At 43.8% G+C, this 7500-nt stretch overlaps 1 protein-coding gene across 2 annotated transcripts in view; it reads right to left on the bottom strand.

Annotated features, from left to right (window-relative positions):
* LOC135111129 (disks large 1 tumor suppressor protein-like) overlaps positions 1–7500 on the bottom strand; it is a 196947-nt gene that overhangs the window by 139738 nt on the left and 49709 nt on the right. Inside the window, exon 1 of one of the 2 annotated variants that reach the window (XM_064024119.1) lies at positions 5107–5439. The exons of the other annotated variant lie outside the window; for it this stretch is intronic. The gene's annotated coding sequence lies outside the window, so the exon portion shown is untranslated. Of the gene's footprint in view, positions 1–5106; positions 5440–7500 lie in introns of those variants that run through there. 2 annotated transcript variants of the gene reach the window in all.

The raw sequence follows: 7500 nt of genomic DNA, 5'->3' as shown, positions 1-7500 counted from the left end.
AAATTTGTCTGTTTACGAACACTCACGTAAGTTTTTAAATATCATCAGCCTCTATGATTCCACTCCAAGATGAAGATTCTGAATATGGCATGGTAGTAAACACAGGAGCCTTACGAAACAACTGAGCGAAATTATTCTTAAGTTTACAGATCCATGTTTGTCCCGCTGACACAAATCACCTGGCACGCTGCACAAAACATGAGCCACAGGGCTGCTTTAAACCGCGTATGTGTGAACAAATATCACTCTCATCCCAATCCCTGCAGCGGCTCGAAACAAACAACGCAAGATAAACCATTCATTTAGACTCCATACATGCTTCATTTATCCACATGTATACTTTCCGTTCCATTTATCTTTTCTGTGTATGTAGTGGAATAAATAATAATATTTGTTTACTTGTACCTATCCATCTATCTATCCATCTGCCTAGTACTTATCTATCTTTCTTTCTACCTATAGATCGTACAAATAAAAGCTGCTAACACTCTAAAATAACACATAAAAAATATTCCCGGCAACTGGGTATGTATTTTCAAAGCCAGTTTCGTATTACGCCTTGATTCGGTACGATCGGCAGTGATCTTATATTACCCAGTAAGGTTGGAGACGTCTCGACTTGTTGGAAAGGCAGGTTTTTTTTAAATATTTTTTCCGACCTCACCACAACAGCGAGCGTGATACTGTTTTCTTATATCATGTGCCTTCTATCAATAATCTATTATATCTATATCGGTGTTCACTTCTTAGAAAAATGAAATGCAGGCTTGATCATCTTTCGTTTATACGGTTCTGTTCTCCACGTACTCTTCACCTAATTGGACATATAAGAAAATAAGGCAAACTGCAAGAAGCCATCAGGTCTACATATAGCAGTCCCTATATGCGGTCCTTACCTATTTTTCACCTGTCATCCCCATCCACAAGTTTGTCTAATCTTTCAAAGCTTCCTAATAACTCAGCACTGATGACCTGATTACTGAATCCATTCCATTCATCCACCACTCTATTTAAGGAGCAATTCTTTATTCGCTGCTATGGTCACCTTCTGTTAATATTGAGGTCACTGCAATAAGTTGTTTGGATGGACATAAAGAGACAAAGAATATGATATTTTTCACTCTTTCTAAGCTACAAAAATATGTTTTTTTTTTTTAAAGAGACTATAACAAAAAAATAAGGAAATTAAAAGTTGTAGACGATTATGGGACAGACTGACTGGCACTGAAAGGGTTAACATCGCTAATGAAATGCCCTCACGTACAGAACTCCAGCATTTGTCGTGAGAGTCGAGACGTCTCCAGAAAATACTGAAGCAACTCTGCTCTTCCAAATGGACCTAATACTTCGTGCCGGCCCCCAGCAATCTAACAACAGAATTAGTCGTCCGAACTTTGTCTAAACTAAACCACCTCCCACTCATACGTAATGCTACAATGTATTAGTTGCTGAAAACGACAACGAAACACAAAAAAAGGAAAATAAAAACAAGGTAGGGTAACAAATGAAAGGACGAAGGAAAGAGAAGGAAAAAGAAGTAAATGTGGGAGGAAAATAATAGAAATTTGAAATGAAAATACGCCATCGGAAAACGGGAAAGAAAATGATGACTTGAGAAAAGAGGAGATGGTTAAGGGAAGTATACAAATATACAAGAAGGAAAGAGAATTCAAGTTAGCAGAAGAGAAGAGAGAGAGAGAAAGAGTAAAAGACTGAGGGGAAAGAGGAAGAAATGAAAGCAGAAAGTAACAATAAAAAAGATAAATGTAATCAAAACAAGCGAGGAAAATAAAAGGAAAGAGCTGAGAAAGGAGAAAACAGACGAAAAGGAAAGGAATGAGGAAAGAACATGAGAGAGAGAGAGAGAGAGAGAGAGAGAGAGAGAGAGAGAGAGAGAGAGAGAGAGAGAGAGAGAGAGAGAGAGAGAGAGAGAGAGAGAGAGAGAGCCATTCGAACCACACTACAAAGGTGGTTTTCTAAGGCAGACAGAAACATAAAAATGAAATGAACGCACTGTTGGTTTGGTTCCCTGTGGCATGTTGTTAAACCTGCCCTCAACACCTGTCCGTCCGTCCGTCCGTCCGTCTGTCTCTCTCTCTCTCTCTCTCTCTCTCTCTCTCTCTCTCTCTCTCTCTCTCTCTCTCTCTCTCTCTCTCTCTCTCTTCTTCGTTAGCCTCCCTCCTTCCACTGGTGTCATCTCTTCTTTCTCTAAGTCCACTCGCATACTTTTGGACAAAACATGAATGCATACATGAATAAAGAGAGAGAGAGAGAGAGAGAGAGAGAGAGAGAGAGAGAGAGAGAGAGAGAGAGAGAGAGAGAGAGAGAGAGAGAGAGAGAGAGAGAGAGAGAGAGAGAGAGAGAGAGAGAGAGTTAATATGTGCATTTGCGGGTCGTGTTTGGTGTGTGTGTGGTTGATGGTGGTGTGTGAGTGCCACAGGTGAGAGAAAATAGAAAGCAAAGTGAAAGAGAAAATGGAATAGGAAAAGTTTAAGGGGATGTTCCTGGAAAAATACACAAAAGCTTAAAAAAGAGATGATGGAACTACCACAGAAAAGAACTAGAGTTAACTTTGGCACAGAGAGAGAGAGAGAGAGAGAGAGAGAGAGAGAGAGAGAGAGAGAGAGAGAGAGAGAGAGAGAGAGAGAGAGAGAGAGAGAGAGAGAGAGAGAGAGAGAGAGAGAGAGAGAGAGAGAATACAATAGAAGGAAACCAGTGATACAAGAAAATTCAAGGACGGAGAGGGCAAGAAGTGTTTTCAGTGATGGCGAGACGAAGGCTGGCGTGGCGGGCTCGGGTAAGGACAAGACAGATGCAGGAGCCGGTAAGTCTGAATATCGAGGAAAGCAATCGAGTTTAAAGTAAAGACGACAACGATGAGGGAACGCCGATGACAGGTGTGTGTGTGTGTGTGTGTGTGTGTGTGTGTGTGTGTGTGTGTGTGAAGGGTTGTGCATTTTGTATATACTATGGCTATTACGAAGTAGAACGTAATTATATATTTTATCTTTTACTTTAATAATAAAAAAAATAGTTTAAGATGGAAAAAAAATAAAGTTATACTGTTATTATTATTATTATTATTATTATTATTATTATTATTATTATTATCATTACTCAATGGTAATCTAAAAATCCTTTCATAATTTCACAAACACTTAACACACTGTCGTCTGCGTCACGGCCACGAGTCACCAACGAGCCTTAACATTTTCCCTTTCTGGCCACAAGCTGCAGCCTCCTCCCCGTCCCCTACACCGCGGCGCCTCCATTCTAGCCAGGGGGACGCAACTTCCTCTCTTGCTCAGTATACGTCGTGCAGTATTATTCTTTATTTTCTAAACAGTATTAGCACGACTTTGTTTCACCATGCGTATCATGTGAAAGCTTTTTATCTTTATACTCCAGCAGCATATTAATCCTCATGAAGTGTGGCAGGTGTGAAATACGGCGTAATGACAACGCAGGAAACGTAGTTTATAGTGACATTTTTCTATTTCCACCGCAAAAAAAAAAGGAGAAAAGTGCACACGCAGCATAAACATTTCATAGTCTGGGCTTTAATAATGAAAATATTGCCATAGTGGATATCAGGTCCAGCAAAAAATTAGAGTTTTTGGTGAACTTTTACCTAGTGCGGCGGGTGGATTTTCCTGTATACCTGCCTCTTAGCTCCTGACGACGGGGTGCGTGTTACCTTTCCCTGATGCCCCGTGGCCTGTCTTCCTGCCTTTCACCAATAGCCTGCAGTGTGTACTTCAGGTGTATGAACTAAAATGTCCATATCTCAAAACTCATCAGCCTTATCCAAACACCTGCAACTAACAGATGAGATTCGGAAGACTCCACAATGCATCTTGTTGGGTTAAGGCGAGCAGTCTTTGTATAGAAATATTTCCTTATGTTCATGGTTTTATCGAGGTCGTGTTACTTAGCCTGGTGTCGGGAAGTGCTACTGGGGCACAGGACGGAAGGGCAGTGAGGGGCTTGCCAGGCTCACAATCTGTGGGAGTGCCTCGCGTGATCACCGCGACTCTCCGGTGGCATGAGATCCGCAGAAAGTAAGTTTTGAGCCGCGCTGCGTCCTTCATAAGTCTTGTTTCGGCCAAGTTTCTTCCCGGGCTCGGTAAATATTTATGGCCGTCTTCGGAGAGTTATTCCTTTTTGTTTTAAATGAAATAATGGATTATTAGACTGTTGAATCGCGCTTGTCCAGACATAAAGACAAATACAAAATAAAAACGAAACCGATTTATGATTGCTGTTTGGGTCATCATCAGCTTTACCTGCTACGGCTTAGAGAATTGTTAATCCAGTACATGTGGACTTTAATTTTTCTAACATTCCTCCGATGTGTCCACAGTTTCCACCGCACAGTGACTGGTGTCATTAACTCGAGGTGTTGACTTGTCACTTAGCAGTCTTGTTTTCCCGCAGCAATTACAGGGAAAAAAAAATCTCACTTTTTCGTATTCTTTCAGAAATATACTGCGATCTAAGTTACTCGTCTTCGTCTTCTGCTCGGATGTGCATGTCTCTAATTTCGTTTATGTATTTTTTGTCTGTAGGCGTCGTGATCTTATTTCAAAACTTTCACAGGTGCCAACGGCTGCGTGGTGACATGCCGGCTTTTGTCTGACACTTCATTCCAGATGCATGTTTTCTATCCTCTGTGGTTCCAGCGACACATTCATTTTTTTTTTCCTCTTTCATCCATCGCACTGTTTTGAACTGTTTTGCTTAAGAGAGCAAAGACCGTCGGTTGGTTCCTTGCCCCTGACAGCTCGGAGCCTCGCTCCTCCCGCTCCACGCGTTCTCCTGCCAGCGATGATAAGTGTAGTGCCCAAATATTTCTGAAGCCCATTTTGCAAGGATGGCTGTCTTCCATTATACAAATAAACACTCGAAGCTGCAAGCAGCAATACATGACATCATAGTCAGGGAAATGATAAGCTCAAACATTTAGCAAGAAGATGCCACGTAACCTTTTTACGGAATTTTCATTTACTACAAAGTATCACAACTGGTTAGTTTCACTAGCACACCGCCTCGTGATGCAACTGTGTCTGTGTTCCACTCGTCAGCACAAATCAATGAGCAAATTACACTTTCCGCAGCCTCCAGTGCTTCCACCCCCCGGCCGGTGGTTGGGAGAGGTGAAGGGAGACAGGGGGGCGAGGGAGGGGAAAGAGAGGGAAGAGTAGATGGAAACAGCGTCCAGGGAGCCGCCTCTCCCTCAACTGGACTGAGGACTCGAGGCGGAGTCCTGACCTGCCTGCCGGCGCGTGCGTCACCGCCAGACAAGACCCGGGGGCTCGGGCGTACACCTGTCCCTCCCGCCGCCGCGTCAACGTGCTCGCCACCAACGTGGTGCACGCACGCCCGCCCATGCTGGGGGCACCTCTTTGGATGCCGCTCAGGAAACATCATACTTCTATCGTCATTTAAATAGTATAACTTTGTCCACAGGAAGAACTTGACCACTAGGATATTTCAAATCGAACTTCAGGATCCCTTGAGCACACACGCACACGCACGCACACGCACACACACACACACACACACACACATACACACACATACACACGCACACACACACACACACACACACACACACACACACACACACACACATGGAGAAAGGCCCACCGCACTTTAATGATATGCATAAGTTGAAAGTGTACATGTAAAACCCCCGAATCGGTCTTGTCTACCGGATCCAGACTGAAACTGTGTGTGAAAACAAAAATTACAATTTTTACCCGTCTGTCTGAGTGAAAGAAGACTACAGGAGCTTCACGGCGGCCAGCTCCGCCGTGAAAACCATATTCAGTATTCATTACGGCTGGAGGCTGTCTGCTGCAAATTTTATGTAATAACTGCTATTCATCTAGAAACAGTAAAAGATAGCGGAGACATGATGCGCAGAACCAGAAGAAATTAAAGCTGTATTAATATGAAACAGAAGATACAACAGGATACTAAGGGTGATATCTGATATCCACACCTCCCTGAGGCTCGGCACACAGACAAGTGTTGCTGCGAGGCCCTCCGCCACCCTCCCTCCCTCACTTGGTGGTTGTCAAGTGCAAGTCGCGGAGAGAGTTTGCTCCCCGCACGTGCTCGAGACTGTCTGGCGGTCAAAGTTGTAAGCCTCCACGAATGAAAAATTTCACCAGCTGAGTCTTGAGGGGAGTTTGAATTGAGATGTTTCAAGACTCCCTAAGTCCATCACATCCCTCGAGGACTTTTCCGTCTTGTGAAGTGCGTGGGTAAGTGTTTGAGTGTGTGTGTGTGTGTGTGTGTGTGTGTGTGTGTGTGTGTGTGTGTGTGTGTGTGTGTGTGTGTGTGTGTGTGTGATTTTATTTTCACGATGCACTCATAACGTTTTTTTCATTGAGGAGTCCACGTCACTACCACTACCACTACCACCACCACTACCACCACCACTACCACCACCATCACCATCACCAACACCTGCACGCTATATGTATTCCAACTTATTTTCTACTTTTCTTTTTCCTTCGTGTTGCGCGCTGTCTTCTTACACCGCTGTAGCAGGCTCAGATTTCCAGCACATATGGCCTTGTGGTGCTGCTTTCCACGCTTTCCCTTGCCAATACCAAACCCATTCCTGCCGCGGGGCCGAGGACTCTTCTATACGACAACACACATTTTCTGAACTAGCGCCAATATCTTCCTCTCCCGGTCTGTCTAAACCCAAGAACGCTGCTCGCTCCCCAACAGCACCAACTTTATTTTCTTTTTAGCGGCCACACCCTTTCTTGCAGAGCGGGTGTAGGAATAAAACTCTTTCTCTGCCCTGCTGCCTCCCTTCCTCCGACCCGAGACTTTGTTAAGTTTGGTTCTCACGAGTTGACGTTTGTGTCGTCGTCTGGGAAGTGACAAATCCTGAATGGAGTTAGTTAATGATGATATGAATACATTTACAAGCGTTTTAACGAAAGGAAATGGATGGCCTCTGGTGTAATGTAAACATCCTCGTCATGATCTTCAAAATAGCTGAAATATTATAAAATTATAGAAGTCTGAGGGTAGGAATTTTTGGCGGAACGGTTCAAAGACTGCAAGACATAACCCAAAAGGAACGTGACCGACTTGTAGTAAACTTTTTTTTTTCTTTCGCAGACACCATCTCTCCAGGAAACTTTGAAATTGCCCTCATTACAGTGATCATCTTACTGGTGTCGAACTGAAGGCCGGTCGAAAATTTCGCTGCTTTTACAAGAACTGCAGGTAGGCAGCGGCTTAACAGAAGGGGGCGGCGGGCCAAGACAAGGCAAAGGTAAATGTTGAGAGAGAGAGAGAGAGAGAGAGAGAGAGAGAGAGAGAGAGAGAGAGAGAGAGAGAGAGAGAGAGAGAGAGAGAGAGAGAGAGAGAGAGAGAGAGAGAGAGAGAGAGAGAGAGAGAGAAGGTTCGATTCCCGCCGCTAATTTCCTGCTAGAGACTTCCTCTGTGTGTTGTGTCCATTTGTTGCTT

This window comes from Scylla paramamosain, chromosome 21 (genome assembly GCF_035594125.1).
Source record: "Scylla paramamosain isolate STU-SP2022 chromosome 21, ASM3559412v1, whole genome shotgun sequence".
NCBI lineage: Eukaryota > Metazoa > Arthropoda > Malacostraca > Decapoda > Portunidae > Scylla > Scylla paramamosain.
The sequence above is the reverse complement of the archived record's forward strand: the minus strand, read 5'-3'. Positions and strand labels throughout refer to the sequence as shown.